The 21166-nt window shown below is 42.9% G+C and overlaps 1 protein-coding gene across 2 annotated transcripts in view; it reads left to right on the top strand.

Annotated features, from left to right (window-relative positions):
- RBM47 (RNA binding motif protein 47) overlaps positions 1-21166 on the top strand; it is a 158242-nt gene that overhangs the window by 106710 nt on the left and 30366 nt on the right. For both annotated transcript variants that reach the window (XM_036257437.1, XM_036257430.1), the window contains exon 4: positions 17906-18028. The gene's annotated coding sequence lies outside the window, so the exon portion shown is untranslated. The remainder of the gene's footprint in view (positions 1-17905; positions 18029-21166) is intronic.

Here is a 21166-nt window from a genome sequence, read left to right as displayed (position 1 = left end):
TAAAATATAAATACAATGTATGTGATGGGTAAATTAACTGGTATTCTTCATGTTGTTAGCTAACAGGACATCTAAATTGATTGAGTAGTGTTTTGTTTTGTTTTTTTAATGGAAGAATGGAAAACAAGGGCCAAGTGATGTAACTGCGGAGTGGGCACGCAGGGGCGAGGAAGGAGACCCCAGACCACGGTCAGTGTTGGGGACAGAGAAGGAAGGTCAATAATGAAAAATCTGCAAAAGCAGATCATAGTTATGAGGGGAACTAAGTAAGAACAGGGTCATGAAGCCCAAGATGAAAAGAGTGGACTAGAAAAAGCAGAAAACTAACTTAATGGCCGGATAGTGGGCAGAGGGGAGAGAGACCCGCAGAGTGGAGAACGAGGGAGGGGCCCACTCATTACATCCTCCAACTCTGCTTTCCATGAGGCCTTGGGAACTTCCCAGGAGTTTTCTGGTCAGGCTCTTATTTATACACTTCTTGGTTTCTCTCAAATTTGACAGTGTCCAGAGTATAGATCTTTTGTATAACCCTTCCTTCCTACCCTAGTGTGTGTGTGTGTCTCTCTCTCTCTCTCTTTTTTTAATAGTATAACTTTGAGTTTATTTATTTATTTTTTATGGTACGTGCCCCTAGCGGGAACCAACCCCGGGACTCTCTGGTCCATGGGCTGACGCTCTAACCATTGAGCCAAACTGGCCAGGACAAACCTAGATTTTTAAAAACAACAATCTGCTGCCTGATGACTAGCAGCACCCACACTGTATACCTGTTGATGTTTTTACTGCTTATAACTGAATGCAATACTATAAAAAACCTTTTGTCCCTTATTATCGATGTGGTATTATGGCACTACCCTTCTCTCAATGCTGGGGTTAAAAATATTAGTCACCCTGGCCCTTATGGTTTGGCTTAACGGTTAGAGTGATGGCCGTTGGACCAAAGAGTCATGGGCTCAATTCCAGTCAAGGGCACGTACCTCATTGCAGTTCGAACCCTGGATCTGGTTGGGGTCGTGTGGGAGGCAACCAATTGGTGTGTCTCTCTCACATCGATGTTTCTCTCTCTTCCCTGCTCTCTCTCCTTCCTTCTTTATCTGAAAACCAATGGAAAAATATACTCTGGTGAGTATTTAAAATAAATATATATATTAATCACCCTGGACACTGTCATTCTATGTGCTATCCATTAACCAGCTCTGTCAACTCTGCCTTTAAAATACAACTGAAAGTCACCTTCTCGTCTCACCAGCCCAGTGTAAACTCACCAGTCTTGTGTAAACCATCCATCACCCCATCCACTGGATGACCGAACAACCTCCCAAACCACCCTCTACTTCCTCTTCTGCATGCCTCTGATTCTTTCCCACACCACAGTGATGCTAAGAAAAGGAAAATCAGAGCACATCACTTCTCTGCTCAGACAGAGCTCCCTCCAATGGACCAGTGGAACCCGGAGTCCGCACATATGAGGCCTCGCCGGACGCCTGCCTGCTCCGCTCGCTCAGCTGCCCTGCCCCTTTCCTGCTCTTCTTCAGGTTCCCCAAGCTGACCCCCCAGAGTCTCGCCTTCATCTTCTGGAATGCCTTTTCTCTGGGTCTCCAAACACCAGGTCTCTGCTCGAGAAAGGACTTCCCTCACCAAAACAGCCCCCATTTTTTACCTCCTAACCCTGTTTTATTCTTCCTCAAAGCATGTATCACTCTACTCCCTGAAAACATACATATTTGCTTATTTATTATGTTTCCCCAACATAATGGGAAGGACCTTGTCTTGTCTCTCTTGGTCACCACTCTGTCTCCAGGGTCTAGAGCAAAGACACACACAGGAGATGATCAGTAACCATCTGCTGGATGATTGAATAACCCATTTAACCAATTCAAAGTCGAGTGTCTCACAAAGTTACCATTTACTCATAATAAACTAGGTTCATTGTGTCTAAACTAGTTGCTTCAGTGCTATTTTATGTTGTTCTTTGCTTGAACACACACCTTACTAATTTTAGCACCCTGTTTAAACTGACCAGCCTTGCAGTTGATCTTTTAAAGATGTGCTCGTGTTTCTAATTAATGACTTAACCTGTGCTCACAGGTGCACAGTAGCCAGTTTTAATCCGTTAGATTTTCTTTTTGGCATGATTTCTATTATTTTCATATTTCTTTTAAATTTTTTTAGGACATCTACTTTTATGTTCTCAAACATGTAAGAGCTCATTTTAGAAAGTGATAAAAGAATATGTTGAGCAAATAAGCTTAAACAACTGAACCCAAAGATCTTAAGAAAAAAGTGTTCACAGTCTTCTAAAGACAACAGAACTGCCCGGCCAGAGGGATTTAGTGGATTGAGCATCCTCCCATGACTGAGAGGTCCCGGTTTTATTCCAGGTCAGGGCACATGTCCGGGTTTCGGGCTCCATCCCCAGTAGGGGGCGTGCAGGAGGCAGCTGATTGATGTTTTTCTCTCACATTGATGTTTCTATCTCCCTTCCTCTCTCTCTAAAAAATTCAATGAAAACATATTTTTAAAAGAGACAATGTAACTTACTTAGTACCTTGCCATTTATTCAAGCCTCTGACAAGATTCAATTTCCTGGTTGATTAAGGTATCAAATTCTCAAATATATTATGGTTAAGGTTAATACCAATATTGGTAATACCTAATTCTTGAAATTCAAAAAAAAATCTCCAGGAAAAAGGTGTTGTGTTTCTTTTTTAATTACAGAGTGAACAGAACAGAAACACGCATATCTGAAAGCTGTAGGGTTGGTGACTGCCCAGGTTGTAACCTAGTTCGACTGTAAGTCAGCAGGCAGGTCCCCGACCTTTCTCACAGTGAGCTTTCCCCGTGGGCTCCGGTCAGCGGGGCAGTGCTCTCGGCCGGACCCCACAGCTCTGCAGCCACACAGCACGTGGCGCTTCGTTTCACCTTGTATTTTATTGTTCTAATGGTCTGACATTTAATCGTCTCTCCAAAAAGATGATTAGCTCCTTGTTAATGGAGATCACATCAGGGTCCAGGTCTTTGACTGCATTTCCCACCCCTACCCCCACCCCCTGTGCTTGACTCTACCTTGGATTCTTTTTGGAAGTGCCCAGTAAACACCTGGTGGAATGGAAAAGCGCTATACTTGGCAAACCTGGAGTGCTAGGGGATTCCTGTGACAGTTTTGAGGAAATTAGTACAACACATTTAATTATTGAAGAGCAAAACTCACATGAGCCTTGGCTAACCCACACACTTCCTGAGCTCTCGTTAACCTAACTACCCGCTCTAAGGAGGGGTCTCCTCTGTTACATTATGACTTAATGTAGCTGGCTTTTCTCTAGCCAAAGTGCAGCACAGGGCTTGGACTTGTACACATTATTTATGACTTTGTAATAGGTGTCTCCTCCCCACCTACATTCACTATTTATCTGAACTTCCTCTTTTAAAAATAAAGTCTGTTAAACTACCACGAGACATAAACGACTGGTAATTGCTTAGCTTATCAGACACTGCAGTTTGCTATGTTAGAGGGGCAGAAAGGAATCACTATACAATCTAACAGGTTTCTGAGAATGAATGATGAATGCTGCCTAGAACCGAGGAAGAGTTTGGGGAGAAAATGCAGAGAACTGTCTTTAGATTTAAATTAGATTTTGTGGCTTTTTAAAGTTACGATTTCACACCCCAGGCATTAATGGTTTTCCTACCTGGCTCCAAAGATACCATCTCCAAAGTTCCAAGCTTTTCCTGTAAGTACAGAAATGCCTGTCACTAGGGGGTCAGAGAAGTAAGGTGAAGGGTGGGTACGTAAAGAGAAAGGCAGGAGTTAGGAAGAAGGAATGAAGAGAGGGAGGAAGGAAGAAAGACAATCTACTTACCGACAGGTGGTAAAGTGTGATCTCTATGAGCCAGAGTCCCTGGATTGAAATCTCACTCCACTGTTTGCTACCTTGTTTGCTAACTTGTTTGTCTTGGGCAAATTACTTTATTTCTTGTACCTTAGTTTTCTCATCTGTAAAATGGGACAGTACTAGTACCTACCTCAAAATGTATTTGTGAAGATTGCATGTGTTAATATATGTGAAGCACATAGTAACAATGTCTTGTGTCTGACAAGGGCTATGGAGAGGAGTTAGCTACAGTTATGTTATTGCAGACTGAGGCAGTGAATTTTAGCGAGTCAGGAAATTTCGATGAAGATTCTGCCTTGTGCCTCCTCACTCATCACTGCCTCATGACACCTTGGCAATGTTGGATGTAATCAACACGATGCTTGAAGTGTGTGGGCTCTTGACTCCCATTTCACAGGAGAGTAGAGAACACGAATGACTGTGCTTTTCTGACACATTTAAATTTTAAAGTAAAAAAAGAAATGTTTCTTGCTCGAGTAAAGCTTGGGAGGGAAGGAGGCGGATTTAGATGGGGTGGGTTATACTTCATCTAATTTATTGGAGAGTTCTCCCAGTCAGGCTACATCCAGGCTACACAGTAGGTACAATAGCATGTAATATTACAAAGCTGCTGGATGAACTCATCCAGTATCGATGCTGGAACCCTCGATGCTGAAGGAAGGTTGGCAGTCCTGACCCACTCCCAGCTCTGTCTTCTTCCTCTCTCCGAGTCCGTGTTCCCTGGCAAGGTGACTATTTCTAAGGGTTGAGGACTCAGTCATATCAACCAGGGTGGGCCTGAAGGCTGACTACAAGGGGCGAAGGGGTGGGAATGAGCTAGAGCGAGGCTGCCCGGCGATCCCCGAGCAGCCCAGCCTGGCCGACGTAAACCTTCTGAAGTGCCTGCAGCCTGAGAAAGTGATGCCGCCTGACTCTTACCTCAACACAGTTCTCTGGACCTCTTTCCACAGCCCGTGGCCCCGGCTCCCACTGCTGAGTAGAGGTGTCTGCTGCCTCGCCTGTGTCCACGTGCAGTAGCTACTGCTGTGGACACAGGAGGTGCTTGACACAATTGAAATGAGTTTAGATATACGCTTGGTTTAAATGCATATCCCACTAGGAATAGAATGTGTTCACAAACTTAATTTTTATAGTAAGTACTAAATAATATACTTTCCCGTGAGAGGCTCCATGAGACACCTGCCCGTCCCCAGCACACATTCTTGTCCCCGAGCGCATTCACAGCCTCACTGGTGTATGTTTACTCCTCTATGCATTCAGTGTCTTCTCCCCTACGAGTCCACAGGGCTCAGAGTGCAGGGATTTTTAGCTGTTTTGCTCACTGCTATCGCCCCAGCACCTAGAACAGTGCCTGACATTTAAAAGGTGCTTGATAATATTGACTGAGTGAATGAAACACACACACGTTAGTTACTATCATAATTTAACTCTTTAAAACGATTGTACCAAATGAGAGGATACAATTTAAAATTTTTAAATGAAAGCTCTGTTCCTAATGTCCTGGTAGATGAACTCTTCATCCCAGATGTGGCAATGCCCCTTATTTCCTTCTTCCTGCTGATGCCATTCATGGGATAGTTAACAAATGAACTGGAACTGAATACTATGGTAGTTTTAATCACACAGGTCTATGAAATAATACACAGGCTTATAAAAGCAGAGAAAGACTTTTGGCCTAACATAGTGATGGAAGAGGGCGGGAGAAGGGGTGTACACAGTGCGTACAGTGACATTCACCGCCTGCCACTATTGGTGTTTTCATGAGTTTATTGATTATCTGTCTCCCAACCAGAAGAAAACTCTAGAGGGCAGGGATTTTTTTTTTTTTTTTTTATTAAATGTTGCATCCTGCCCTGGCCAGTTTGGCTCAGCGGTAGAGCATCAGCCCGTGGACCAATGCATCCTCGGTTCGATTCCAGCCAAGGGCACATACCTCGGTTGCAGTTCGTCCCTGACCCTGGTCAGGATCATGCGGGAGGCAGCCAGTCCATGCGTCCCTCTCACGCCGATGTTTCTCTCTCTCTCTTCTTTTCTCTCCCTCCCTCTCTACCTGAAGATAAATAGAAAAATATCCTCGGGGGATTAAAAATAAATAAATAAATATTGCATCCTGAGTGCCTAAAATAGGAAATACATTAGTGTAGAACTTCAGTGACTGTCCAAGAATATTGAATGAAGTATGAAAGAGATCAAATCCCAAAATAAGAAAACAGTGCATATTGCTGAGGCCAACCCCTTGTTACAATGTTGCCATTCTTCTGGTGGGTTCTGTGTGTCATACACATTCTTTAGGACGCTCATATGTATAGCCTACCCTCATCTCTTTGAGCTTACTTTTCCAATGCTGGTTGGTTAGTTTCATGGTCAACTATTACTGCTGACACCACCAATACAGTTTTATGGCTTTAGTGCCAGTGGTTGACTCCTCTTCAGATGGAAGATAGTACTTCTGTGTGTGTGTGTGTGTACAGTATCTTCATCTTATGCTTTAGTCATGCATCAATACAGTAAATAATTTCAGCAAAGGTTTTCTAATTTTAAATAGTGTAAAATCTACTACTGAAAAATTATATACTATTACATAGAAAGCAGACACACATTTACTTGATCTTTACATCAGCTATTTCTTAGCCTTTAGATAAGTTAAAATACTAAAAAATATATCTAATGCCCTCTTAGTAGGATGTAAAGGTGACCTTACTAGTTATTACTTATATTTAAAATAGACCACATAACAATTTCCTGCTTTCAGGTTGTATATTCACCTTGCTTCCTCCTCTCCCAGAAGTGTGGTTCCTTTTTTCAAATCTACCGTAGAGCTTTTCTGGGCTCAAGCTTCTATTTTGTGCCTGTTTTTGTTTTTTCTTTTTTTCTGCAGTCTGACCTCAGATTTGCATGCTGTCACTTCACTGTAAAAACAAAAGTGGCGTGTTAAGACAAAGGATCACTCCTCCAGGGGTGACTTAAGCCTGCTGTAAGTCAGATCTATCAGCAGTTAAGACAGCAAAGGTAGCAGGACGTGTCTCCTATGCTGCCATTGGGATACATCTGTCTTTATTCAGGGCTGTGCAGTAGGGGCCAACGTCTCTGGCAGTTGGAGAAAGGGTGACTTTTACTTGTTCTGTGTACTTTTTTTATGTCTACTTTTTTATATTGTTTGAATTTGTTGTAACTAGTATGCTTTTTTTTAAAAATAAATACCATATCTTTAATCAGAACCTAGAATTTTAGTTTTATATAATATTTAACATGAGTGTAATCTTAGACTTGTTCTGGATTTTGACCCTGTACTAACCTTCTGGTATTTTCTAGTCACTATTGATAGCTTTAGATTATATTATTTGCGAGTAATAAAACTGTCTCTTTAAAAAACAAACAAACAAAAAAAGGTAGATAAATGGATTTAAAGCTTTTTTGTTTACTCTGGCCTTTTTGCTTCCCATCCAGGCTACTTCAAATTGCTAAAGTTTATAGAATTTAGTAAGGTGAACAATTATAGAATAACCACTAAGGGAAAACTGGAGACCACCACTTTGGAATTTTTGTTTTAGGAAGAGTTATGGATTTCTTTCTCTTTTTCTATGCTGTGGAGTTCATTTTGTTCCTGGTTCAGAAGGTCTCCGATCCCAGAGGTAACACTGCTGTCAGGAGCCCTCCTGAGTCCCTCTGCTCCCTGTCCCGACCTCCCCACTGCCCGACTCACGGACTCGACCTCTACATGAAGGTTCTATCTCCTAAGTGCTTGAGAGGGTGTATTTCCTCTGCTTAAGGTCTCAGGTCCTTCTGATCCATAGTCATGTACAGACTGATTTTATTTCCTTTATTATTTTTATTACTTTTTTATATTTTTTTCTTGACTTTTTAGAGAGAGAGGAAGGGAGAGAGAGAGAGAGTAACATTGATGTGAGAGAGACACATCGATTGGTCGCCTCTCGCACAACCCTGACCAGGGCAGGGGACCAAACCACAACCAAGGTACGTGCCCTTGACCAGAATCGAACCTGCAACTCTTTGGTCTGAGGGCTGATGCTCTAACCTCTGAGCCAAACCGGCCAGGGCATGTACGGACTGTTTTATTATCAATGAATCATGTTGTACCACTCCCTTTTCTTCCTGTGCCCCTTCTATGTTCTCCCACTTTTTATCAGTAAATCCATTTCCAGCTCCAAATTGATCAAGTAAAACAAAATGAGAGTTTGATTTATGCTTTATTTTTGCCTCTATCCTTTTTCTCCCAGGCTTATCATAAACATGATTATTGGTAGTGATTGAGAGGAAAGATAAGGGGTACTCATTCCAGATCATTTACCCCAGAAATAATAAGAAAAAAGGCAATATTTGCTAAAACTATAACTGTTCGAGAAACCATAGTAACATTTCCTAAGTACTTTCTCTAAGCACTTTACATGTATTCATTCATTCAACCCCACAACAACCCAGGTGAAGTAGGAATTATTCTTTTTCTTGTCTGCATCAAGCAGTACAGGTAGTGAGCACCCGTTTTATTCTAGGAAGGTGAACTTAAAAAAGCATTTCTTCCCTTTTAGTCAGTATTGGTGTTTGAATAAAATATTTCAGTTAAGTTTCCTTCTCTGTGAAATGCCAGAGCTTCTGTCTTTTGGGGCCTTTTGCCCCAGTAGCATTTCCATGAAGTTTTCAGGCTGCTGTTAAGCATTTTGTGTTTGGCCATTTTAACACCTCCCTTCCCTGTGTACCACCCACTCAACGCTCAGTGCAGGTGCCCTTAGCAAATGACTCCCAAGGCGCTTAAGTGGCCAAAGCTCATCGACCAATGAGGAGCCGTATGGCCTATTAACAGAGTTACGCAGTTCCTGGGATCGGGAGCGAAGGTTGCTTGAGCAAAGCTTTTGTTACTATTAGCCTGTCGCATCCAGAGTTCAGGACTGGAAAGGTAGGGGACACCTTATTTGCTCTAATTGTAGGAGAGGAGGAGATGGTTGTGTTTGGTTAAAGTCATTTAGATCAGGTCGAACAAACAAATGATCCGTTTTGTTTGTTTTTAATTGAAGGCAAAAAAAAAAAAGTGAAGTTTGTGAGAATTTTAAATACTGTACAGTTTACATTACTAGCAGCAAAACCGAAATTCTTAAGTTATGAACATTTTTTTTAAACCTGTTCATCTAGCACCTCTTAATATACACTTATAAAAGCTAGATCTTTGCAAAGTCATTCTTTCATAAATTGCTGCTATTTCAACTATGAGACAGAAGCAGGAATTTGTCAATAATGTCCACATTTGTTTTCCACGGTCATTGCACAGTCCGTCTCTAAAGAAGAAATCTGTGATTTTAAGATATGAGATAATGAAAAATAAAAAAAGTTAATGGAATTAATATTATGATAATTACTACAGAAAGGTGAGCAACAATGACATTTTCTCTGAGAAAAGTTCTGGTATAAGAAGACTCTTTTATCAATCTCAGTTTTAAACCAATAGTAAAGTTTATGAAACGGAATTAGTTATGTGTAGATTATATGCTTTAAAGACCACAAATAAGTTTTACTTTCATTATAAAGAGTAGTTTAGTTATATTTTATATACTACTTGAGATTTGTTCTAATGTTAACTCATAGAAGCAAAAGAAATAGAATCATTTGCTTCTTTCTACCTGGAAATGGAGCAACTTGAATAGCATTGGAAGCTAATGCTCAAAAGAAAAACCTTCCTTATTATGAATAAAATGATACACTAATGTTGCAACAAAATGTATACATAAGAACTGTATAATGTTATTATTTTCATTATTCTACATCTAATGTTTAGTACTAGACAGTAACTTTGGGGTCAAAGACAAGTATAACTGGTTCCCCGTTATTGCTTTTTCTCAAAGATATGAGTTGATATGAGAAATATGAGTTGTATGTTATAACAGAAGTTAGATAATACATTTGTTTAAAAATATAACATATGAGAGATGGTACCATTTGGTAAAAATTTTTAAAATATTTAGTTAAAACTATTTTTGTCTAATTCGTAAAGAGAAGTTTTAGCACACGTATCACTTTTAAGTGTTCAATGATTTAAGTTATTTCACGTTCCCCCTTTCCTTATTATTTTTACATACTCATTTAAAAAACTTGCATCCTGAAACTTTTTACTGTTATTAGATCTGTTAAAAAGCCATTTTATGGTAAGTCACTCTGAAGATCTGCCTCGCAGCCTCTTGCTCTGGCTGACTCCTCTGGGCGGTCATTGGGGTTGACCAGCAGTCACAGAGTTAACTATTCACAGCCAAGAATACCTCTGGCCATCTTCTCCAGTACAAGTAAAGGCTGTTTCTCAATTCCGAGCTGAGGGTCAAAGGTCTTAGACTAACTTCACAGATCAGAGGTCAGGCACGAATTGCTGCAATTTGTAGTTCAATTCTGCCGATATGACAGAATTTCACAGCTATGATGATTGCTTTTTTTTCCACTTCTGCACACAGGCCAGGCCAGGCAGTTAACAGCGTAATTTGTACAAGTCAGCCCTTGCCACCTGAGTTTAATGAGTAACTAGCTGGTTCCTTAGGTTTCACTGGTACAAGGTGCATATTATAAAAAGGGTCAAATGTTAACGCACAAAGACCGAGGGGGGTGGGGAGTAGGAATCATATGTAAAGAATTAGTAATTTGTATTTATTTTTTAAATTCTTTGGTGTGCATGTTAGTATGTTCATTTTCTTTGCTGCTAAAAGAGGTAGAAATGTTTGTAAATGTAACAAGAAAGAATGGTCTGATTAGACTCTTAGGAAGGTGGTTCTCAACCTTCCTAATGCCGCGACCCTTTAATACAGTTCCTCGTGTTGTGGTGACCCCCAACCATAAAATTATTTTTGTTGCTACTTCATAACTGTAATTTTGCTACCCCTTAGGGGTCTTAGGTGGCCCCTGTGAAAGGGTCGTTCGACCCCCAAAGGGGTCGCAACCCACATGTTGAGAACCGCTGGATTAGAGATTATTGCCTGAGCAGTAGAAGGTGAAATTTCAGACTCTGCTCCTTTTGAGGGTCTCTGAGATTCCCAAAAGCTTTTCAAAATGTGACAGCTTTTCAAGAATCTAGGGAGCAAATTGGATAACCAGCGGTTGCTGAGCCTATAGTTGTGAGTCTCCGACATTCTCTACTCCTCAACAAAAAGTCTAACTCCTTTATTTCTAACCCCGGTTGAGAATGTCTTTTACTATTTACTGTTTAAAGTTGAAGATTCTTAGACGCTAGGCCTTGACAGTCCACGGGTTTTCCATTCACAGTTTTGAGTTGTAAATCATTCTGGAGCTGCAATGTAAACACAGTCAAACCTCCAGTGTCTCCGTCTCAGACTATTCGGTTCTCCACCGAATTGTTCACGGAAAAAAATGTGTCCATTTTGGAACAAAACTTCAGTTCTTGACCTGGCGTCCCTTTCATGCTGACCCATCAGCATGACAAAAAGTGTCTCTCAGGCCACAAACAAAGGAGAGAATGCGAGTCAGTTTACCACTAAACCTTGTGTTTACATCTCAGGAAATTGTGAATGTTTTTCTTTTGTGGGTTTTTTGCTTTTGTTGCTGGTGAAGTGGACAATTAGCACAAATTTAAAACACAAAGAGGCCATCAAGTGTGCCGACCTTGCTGTGTGCAAGTGCTCGCAAAACAGCGAGCACAGGCCACTGCGGAGGTGGACAGCCGAGGTTAGCAGGTGACAGCATTTCGGAGGCAGTGGTATGTGAAAAAGCGGAGATTGCTGTACCCCTGGAGTGAGGGCTGAGAGTGATTCCTTTAAGGCCAGTAGGGGGTGGCTCGATAAATTTAAGAAAAGAAGTATTTGTTCGTAGATTAAACAGTACATTAGACATATCCTGTATATAAGAAAGGTTAAAACAGGAATCATTTGGGGGTCTGAAACAAATTAATTCAATTTGCATTATTTCCAAAGGGAAGAAAATGATTCGGTTTTTGAACACGTTGCTTCTCGAACAGCCTTCCTGGAACGAATTAGGTTTGAGAACAGGTTTCTCTGTGCGTGTCATTCACCGTTATTGTTATAGCACAACTTCCCTGCCAGACCCCGGTGCACAGGCAGCCGGCTTCTTCCACAGAGCAGAGCGCTTGAGAGCACAGATTCTGGTCTCCCTGTGCCTCAGTTTCCTCATCTCCAGAATGAAAAGAACCGTAGAGTTGGCCTCATGGGGTTGTGGTAGTGATTAGATAAGACAATGCTTAGTACAAGAAATGCTTAGCACAGTGCCTGGTGCGTGATAAGCACCCACTAAATGTCGGCTATGACTATTACTAAGTTACGTAGCTTGTGAATAAGCCTAGCCGGGAATACCCCACGCATCATCCCAGTGTGGTTTAGACTTGGTCTTTGCTCTGTTCATATCACAAGGGCCACCAGGTATGGCCTAGTTGGGTAGGTTTTAGGGTGCATTCCTTTTGAATATCATGGCGAAGTGTATTTTAAAATTCCGGTTTCAAGTCCAGCACTCTTTCAGATGCTATCTTTTTTCCACACTAGCTGATTTGCTGTTGCACAGACGCTGTAGAAAGAGAAATCCAAGCCATCTGGTTTCTGACTTGTTTTCGCTCTGCCCTTCAGTGAGAAACATCGGAGGAAAAAAAAAATTTGTGAGTGATACCACACCAGTGGGCTAATTTTATCCCTGATGATGTGTATTACACTTATGAGAATTCCTGCTTTCCAGAAATGCCAGAAAGGAAAATCTTGAAAAGTATTTTTTTTTTTCATTGTATTTCTTTATTTTATTTCAATGGCACTTAGAAGTAGCATTTAAATAAAAACATAATTTTTACTACCAACGACAATATAAAACTGATGTGCTTAGCATTAAAAAGGTAATGTAACATCTCACATTGATTGAACACCCACTGGGTGCTAGGATGGGGGGGTGGGCACTGGAATTATGGTAGTGAGTCAGACCTAGATTTTGCCCTGGTAAAGTTTACAATTGACTGGAGGTGACCACTATTATACCAACTGTTGAATGGTTAAAGTATATAAAATTGCCAGTAGTCTACCATTTTTGTCCTCCAAACCAGCAATTGCATGTGATTCAGCCTAAGCTGGCGAGGCAGGGGGCTGCAGGGGTGAGTGTAAGCAGGGCTGGAGGCTGGTGAGGCAGGGGGCTGCAGGGGTGAGTGTAAGCAGGACTGGAGCCCGGCGAGGCAGGGGGCTGGCAGGGGTGAGTGTAAGCAGGACTGGAGGCTGGTGAGGCAGGGGGCTGCAGGGGTGAGTGTAAGCAGGACTGGAGCCCGGCGAGGCAGGGGGCTGCAGGGGTGAGTGTAAGCAGGACTGGAGGCCGGTGAGGCAGGGGGCTTCAGGGGTGAGTGTAAGCAGGGCTGGAGGCTGGCGAGGCAGGGGGCTGCAGGGGTGAGTGTAAGCAGGACTGGAGCCCGGCGAGGCAGGGGTCTGGCAGGGGTGAGTGTAAGCAGGACAGGAGGCTGGCGAGGCAGGGGGCTGGCAGGGGTGAGTGTAAGCAGGGCTGGAGGCTGGCGAGGCAGGGGGCTGCAGGGGTGAGTGTAAGCAGGACTGGAGGCTGGCGAGGCAGGGGGCTTCAGGAGTGAGTGTAAGCAGGACTGGAGGCTGGCGAGGCAGGGGGCTGCAGGGGTGAATGTAAGCAGGGCTGGAGGCTGGCGAGGCAGGGGGCTGCAGGGGTGAGTGTAAGCAGGACAGGAGGCCGGCGAGGCAGGGGGCTGCAGGGATGAGTGTAAGCAGGGCTGGAGGCTGGCGAGGCAGGGGGCTGGCAGGGGTGAGTGTAAGCAGGGCTGGAGGCTGGCGAGGCAGGGGGCTGGCAGGGGTGAGTGTAAGCAGGGCTGGAGGCTGGCGAGGCAGGGGGCTGCAGGGGTGAGTGTAAGCAGGGCTGGAGCCCGGCGAGGCAGGGTTTGAAGCCCTGGGAACAGCTGCAGAAGAGGGAAAGTGACACGAGATGAGTCTGACAAATAGAGCCCGTCGTCCTTGTTGGACTCACTGAGAACATTGACTTTGTCTACAGCAGTGGGAAGGCTTAAACAGGAGGGTGATATGATCAAATTGTGTGTTTCTAAAGGGTCACCTTGGCTGCCCTGAGAAACTACACTGATTGCAGGGATCAGAGCGGCTGGAACGAAGTCCGCGGGCAGAGTCCTGCCGTCATCCAGGTGGGAGCTGGTGGTTGGCAGTTTACAAGATGTTTCAAATGGAGTATCTTGTCCTGTCCTTATTTATTTATTTATTTATTTTCTATTTTTTTGTTCAGATAGAGTGTGGGAGGGAGAGAGAGAGAGAGAAACATCAACGTGAAAGGGACACGTCGAGTGGCTGCCACCCATACGACCCAACCAGGGCCAGGGACAAACTGCAACCAAGGTACATGCCCTTAACGGGAACCGAACCCGGGTCTCTCAGGACCGCAGGCCAATGCTCTAACCGCTGAGCCAAACCGGCCAGGGCGTTCTGTCCTTATTTATAACAGTTCTTACATGAAGTGTCAATATCAGCTTCCAGCCAGTGGCGTGGCCATGGTGGGGGTGCTGGAGGCAGTGGGAACTAGCCCTCTGTTCCCCGGCTTCTCCCCATGGTCTCCTGGCAGCGGTAGGCCCGGGTACCAGCATCCCTGGGTGTGCGCAACTGGTTTCTCTTCAGAAACGATTTGGGCCCGGCTGGTGCAGCGCAGTAGTTGAGCGTCGACACATGCACCAAGAGGTCGCCGGTTCGATTCCCGTTCAGGGCACATGCCCGGGTTGTGGGCCCGATCCCCAGTGGGGGGCATGCAGGAGGCGGCCAATTGATGTTCTCTCTCATCGATGTTTCTATCTCTCTCCCTTTCCCTTCCTCCGTCTCCAAGATCAATAAAGGAAAAAAAAAAGATTTAAAAGAAAAAAGGAAAGAAAGGATTTGCTTTTAAAAAACAGAATTCTCGCCCTGGCCGGTTTGGCTCAGCGGTTAGAGCGTCCACCTGCGGTCCGGAGAGACCCGGTTCGGTTCCTGCTAAGGGCATGTACCTCGGTTGCAGTTTGTCCCCGGCCCTGGTTGGTCATGCGGGTGGCAGCCACTCGATGTGTCCCTTTCACATCGATGTTTCCCTCTCTCTCTCTCTTCCTCTCTCTCCCTCCCACTCTGTCTGTACAAAAAATGGATAAATGTCCTCGAATGAGGATAAAAAAAAAAAAAAAAACAGAATTCTCATCCCTTGGTGATAGAGGGTGGGGATGAAAAGGTTACTTTCGCCGAGGTTTATGGTGGAGAGTTGAAAAGCAAGCAGAACGTGACTTGATATTAAACTAGAACATCTTTTTGGAAAAAGTACATTTATTACTTTTATGTATTTTTTATACCCTGCCTCATTCCAAAAATGAATTTTAAACAGCTTTCAAAACTACATGTGGTATGACAAGAAGAGAAGGTAAAAAACAGGTAGGCAAACCAATATGATGTCATCGGTGTCTTAGGTCCAACAAACCTTTGCTAAAGAGGAACTCAGGATCAGTTCCTAGACTCACCCCCCCACCACCAATAAAAACAAACCAAGTCTTCTGCTCAGCGTAGCTTTTCCTTCTAGGTCTCTAGAAAAATGTCCCCATTGGGTCTTCATAAAGACTCCATGACACAGTGAGCAATCTCCATTCCCATTTTACAGAATGAGTGAACGAGGGGGTTGGAGTGAATTAATTAACCCAGTTCATGTCTGGAAACCATTTCTTATTAGTGTACCGAGTGACGTGATCTTTGGTAGAACTGTCCTCCACAGTGAAGTCAGACTAGCCTAGAGCTAGACTTCTCCAAGTGCTGCCGTGGGTACCTGCAAGGTGAAGCCACAGGACAGCAGTGGTATATGGGTTGTATCTGAAGATCTTTATGACAAAACAACATTAAAATTTTTATGAAATGTGTTTGGAGTCATTCTGGAAACAATTGAACCTAAGTGTTTCATTTTGGGGAAAATTGCTGCTTCTTTAGTAGCCACGAGAGGCACATCAACAACCCTTCTTTCCTTCATAAAGATATAGTACAAAACTTTTATTTAAATATCAATAATAAGCTTTCCCTTCATAGAGTTTACATGTCCATCACCATGATAATATTCTTTAAAGGGGGAAACTTTGCCATTATGCAAAGAGAGAAAACTCACGATCTGCACATACAATATGTGCAAAGTATGGTGCTTTATAAGTATTTTTTTCTGTTCTCCATATCGTTCTGCAAGGAATTATTGCCACTTTATGGATGTGGAAACTGAGGCTCAGAAAAGTTGAATAAATTTGTCCCGATTCCCTTAGCTGCTAAATGAAGAGTACTCGAGTCTAAATTTTACTCTGTTGCCTCATCAGGGTAGGATGAATTTCAGGACACAGCTTCTGATTCATACATTTATTTTTACTTTTCAAACACTGATGTGGATCGTTAGGTGTTATCCAGGGTGCAGCTTTTAGGGAATCATCGACACAGACCTGGGTGTGGATTATACAGTTTAAGCAGTAGTTTAACAGCTGTTACTCTGTGATTTATTTGAGGGTGCGGTGCTTTTTCCCCCGGTAAATCATTGATAATAAGGATTAAAATCAGCTTCTGGTTTGGTTTTATTGCTTGTCTTCCCATCAGGCTATGGATCCCATTGAGTGCTTTGCCAGTCGTTGCAATATAAGGATAGTTATGGCAGGATAATTTTGGAGCTGCAACTGTCCTTAGGGGGCCTTCATGGCAGGTTCCAAACTGTGCTCTCTGTGGTCCTAAAGGTCCTGTGGGGCCCCCACACGCCCCCGTGGTGAGGGAGCAGAATCGGTGGTGTGCTGGGGGTCTCCCCATATCATCCTCTGCTTCCACTCCAGCCAGCTCCTGTTTTCTCGGTTTTGTCTCTGCATCTAGGTACATTTTTGGTGGAAGAAAGGGTGCTACACCTAAAGAAATGAAGGAAAACAAAAGTTAAAAACCAGTTTGGAAACTACTGGTCATCCAACTCCTTATTTTCTTTTAGGGAAATAAACTTTGGCTCAAATAGGTGAGATGATTTGCCTAAGGGCATAGAAAAAGTCACGGCAGAACTAGAATTAAACTGATCAAACCATCGTGTTCTACATTTTAAATATATACAATTACATTTGTCGATTATTAATTTCTCAGTAAAGTTGGGAAACATTTTTTTAAAAACAGCTGGTCTTCTAAGCTACTGAATGAATAGTACCCGAGACTAAATTTCATTCTGTGCCGCCGCCCTGCCGCATTGAATCTGGGATGTCTCCTGAGGGCTCTCAGTAGTTGGGAGGGAATATTCTTAAAGTTGGGCAGATTATGTGTCCAGATGTAAAATAAAGGTAAAAATTTTGTGCTTAGGATATATTTTAATACACTTACCTTGAACTTAAGTCTCCTGAATTTGAATATTTTCTGTGTCATGACTTTAAAGGTGCTTGATCCTAGTGCCCCGAATCCTGTAGGACCCTCCGTGCAAAGAACATTCTCAGCAAAGCCTCGACTACACATTTCAGGGTAGAATTTCAAGTCACTTTCATAACAACTCTAATCAGCTGGTAGTGATGGTCGTTCTCCTTTCGGTGGTTTTGAGACCCTCTCTGGTGGTTTTGAGACCCTCTCTGGTGGTTTTGAGACCCTCTCTGGATTCTGCAGGAAGGAGGGAGCTAATCTATCGGTGATGTGGAGCAAAGCCCTCAGGTGGGGAGGGGCAGCCAGGAGCTAGAGTTACCATCCCTGTAAAAGGAAACACCTTGTTTCTTAAGGGTCTATATGCATAAAATGTGGGCTGTATCTGTATTTCTTCCTAAACATGTATTGTTCATCTTGAAGTCATGGGTGCTTTAAAGAAGCCAAAGGGAAAAATATAAGAAATTGGTCATTTTCTTATTACTGTTCCCTGTTCAAGAACAGTAAGAAAAGAGAATGCGTTTCTTGGTTTGTAGAGAACTTGATAGAGTAATGGTAGTCCATTTTTTTAAAAAAGAAAATGGCCCCAAATTTGTAACGCATGTATGAAAATTATATTGAAATAGAAAACATTCCTAGCAATTTTTTTCCCCATAGGATTTGCTTCGCTGGGCACTCCAGAAATTGAACCAAGAAATCCCAAGCAAGCTGCCTGAATTTCCCTGCGTGTTCTTGTTCTACCTCCTGTAAAGGACCAGACAAATCAAACGGTGGTTTTGGGTGAGTACACCAGCTGGTGTAGGAAAATCATAAATTTTTATTCCTATCAACCAAGATATCTGCTGCTTAGACAATGTGCACCTGGGTGTCATTCTGTGGTGACATGAGTAGTTTACAAAGTCAGTCATTTTGAACACACAATATAAATCCTTATTTTTTTGCTTAGTTTATATCTGTGTGGCTCAAGGGGAAAAACCACTGCTGCTATATGCATGTGTGAGCATCTTAGGAGTTAAGAGATGAGAAATAATTATGTGTTGCTTATAATTTGTCTTTTTCACCCCCCAAATAGAAGTCAAGGGTATTTCAATCAGCATTGTTTTCCCAAAGTGTTGGGCACAAGGAAGGGTCCTTTGTACAAACTACAGAAAATGATCATATTTTCTTGAACAATCCTCATACCTTTTCTTTTTCTTTTTCTTTTTTTTTTAAATATTTTTTCTTTATTGATTTTAGAGAGAGAGGAAGGGAGAAGGAGAGAGAAATAGAAACATCAATGAGAGAGAACACCAATTAGCCGCCTCCTGCATGCCCCCCAGTGGGGATTGGGCCCACAACCTAGCATGTGCCATGACTGGGAATCGAACTGGCGACCTCTTGGTGCATGGCTTAATGCTCAACCACTGAGCCACACTGGCCGGGCCCTCATGCCTTTTCTATATATATATATATATTTTATTTTATCCTCACCCGAGGACATTTTTCCATGTTTTGTTCAGATAGAGTGGGAGGGAGAGAGAGGAAGAGAGAGAGAGAAACATCGACATGAAAGGGACACATCAAGTGGCTGCCACCCGCACGAGCCAACCAAGGCCAAGGACAAACTGCAACCAAGGTCCATGCCCTTAGCGGGAACTGAACCCGGGTCTCTCTGGACCACAGGCCAACGCTCTAACCGCTGAGCCAAACTGGCCAGGGCCTCATGCCTTTTCTAACCTGTTTCCTCATCTGTCATACCAGGTAAAAGTAACTGGCATGTCAGACTCTAGCTCATGACAGACCCAAGAATTACAGCATAAGTGGATACACTTTGACAACTATATACTTCTCTACAGATAGAAGGTATTAGCATTCTGTGGGTGATATTTGTAGCACACAGTGGCAAGGATGGGAAGCATAAACGAAAGAAGTAACTTGTATCATCTTCACCCAGAACCCCGCATGGCCAGCCCCCCCCCAGGTCGCAGCCACAGCCGCAGCCACAGCCACAGCGCCCACATAGCTCTGAAAGCAGAGGCCATCGATCCTCGTTTGTCAGGGAGGGGTCCTGGGGACACTGATGTGCCCAACAGCTCTGCACTCCCACCCCACCCCAAAGAGTCCTTCTTTTCACATCCTCTGGGCTGGATCTGGACATAGTCCACTAAATTCAGGGACTTGGAAAGCCAATTCTTTTTATTACAGTTTTTTTTTTTCTTTTTATAAACATCTTCACTAAAGGAACACTGGAAATTACAGAAAAAAATATAAAATTACTTATAATACCACATTCCAAAGAAATCACAATTGACATTATGGTGTATTTCTTTCCTTTTTTTTTTTTTTTTTTTTTTTTATCCTCACTCGAGGACATTTTTTCATTTTTGTTCAGATAGAGTGGGAGGGAGAGAGAGGAAGCGAAACATCGACATGAGAGGGACACATCAAGTGGCTGCCACCTGCACAACCCAACCAGGGCCGGGGACAAACTGCAACCAAGATATGTGCCCTTAGCAGGAACCGAACCCGGGACTCTCTGGACCGCAGGTCAACGCTCTAACCGCTGAGCCAAATCGACCTTTGTTTTTAACAAAATATTTCATATAGAGGGGTGAGCAAAAGTAGGTTTACAGTTTGTATGGAAAAAGACATGCAGGTTATGATTATTACAATAGCTTTGTAAACACTGTTTCGTGTGCTCACAACTGTAAACCTACTTTTGCTTACCCCTGTATATTCTAATACATAATTTCACAAGGTTAACATAATTTATTTAGCCTTTTCCATACTATTGAATGTTATGTTTGTTACATCACATATAAATATATACTATTATATTCATTACGTTATAAATACCACCATAGTGAACATATTTGACTATAAGTTTTACTTGTGTCTCTGACTATTTTCATGGGGTAAATTTCCCTAAATGCAATCATTGGGCTAATGGGAATGAGCACTACAAAGCTCTTGATATATTCAAACATCCTCCAGAAATAAACCAAATTATACTTGTCCTCCCATTACCTAGGACATTGTTCATTTCACTGCACACATGCAGTGATTGAGTTCTATCACTTTAAGGAAGTTTAAAATCATAAATATTTCTACTGAGACTCAGGAAATGAAAGCCTGTTTCCTCCCCCGGCCCACCCCAGCCCTCACCAGCATCGGGTCTCTGAAGCAGAAGTCGGTGTCCGTCGATCGACTGTGCTTCAGCATCACACTCTCGGATCTGCTTGTGGGGAAGAGCACGTGGAGGCTGGCTCTCATTCACTGGGCATCGTCTCCATTTTTTTTTTTTTTAAATCCTCACCCTAGGACATTTTTTGATATTTTTGTTCAGATAGAGTGGGAGGGAGGGAGAGAGAGAGAAACATCAACGTGAAAGGGACACATCGAGTGGTTGCCACCTGCATGTCCCAACCAGGGCCGGGGACAAACTGCACCCGAGGTACGTGCCCGTAGCGGGAACCGAACCCGGGTCTCTCTGGACCGCAGGCCGACGCTCTAACTGCTGAGCCAAACTGGCCAGAGCCCATCTCCATTTTTGTTCATTTCTGTTCTATGTGCTTCAGGAGAACAAAAGAATATATTTTCATTGTCTATGAGAAGCTTAATTTAGCTGGGAGTCTAAAGAACACACTTAAAAAACTTATCCTTGGATAGGTCACTGTTTCTTCTTCTTGTCTCTATCTAAAGAGTATCTGAAGTGGTTATTAGTAGAAAGATGTGAGTACACACTGTGGTGAGAGCAACAATAAAGGTCATCATGTAGATGTCTGAACTTGACTGTGAGCACCATGATGTGTTCTGTCACATCCGTTCTCCAGCAAAGAAAGCACATCAGTTTAGGAGAGAAAAGTTTCTCTGCATTCAATACTAGGAGCATTTTTCAAGTTAATTATTTCTTTTAAATGTGAAAGAAAAGAAATAGGA

The sequence above is a fragment of the Molossus molossus genome, unplaced genomic scaffold (genome assembly GCF_014108415.1).
Source record: "Molossus molossus isolate mMolMol1 unplaced genomic scaffold, mMolMol1.p scaffold_m16_p_1, whole genome shotgun sequence".
In the NCBI taxonomy this organism is placed as follows: domain Eukaryota; kingdom Metazoa; phylum Chordata; class Mammalia; order Chiroptera; family Molossidae; genus Molossus; species Molossus molossus.
This window is presented reverse-complemented; position numbering and strand designations above follow the sequence as displayed.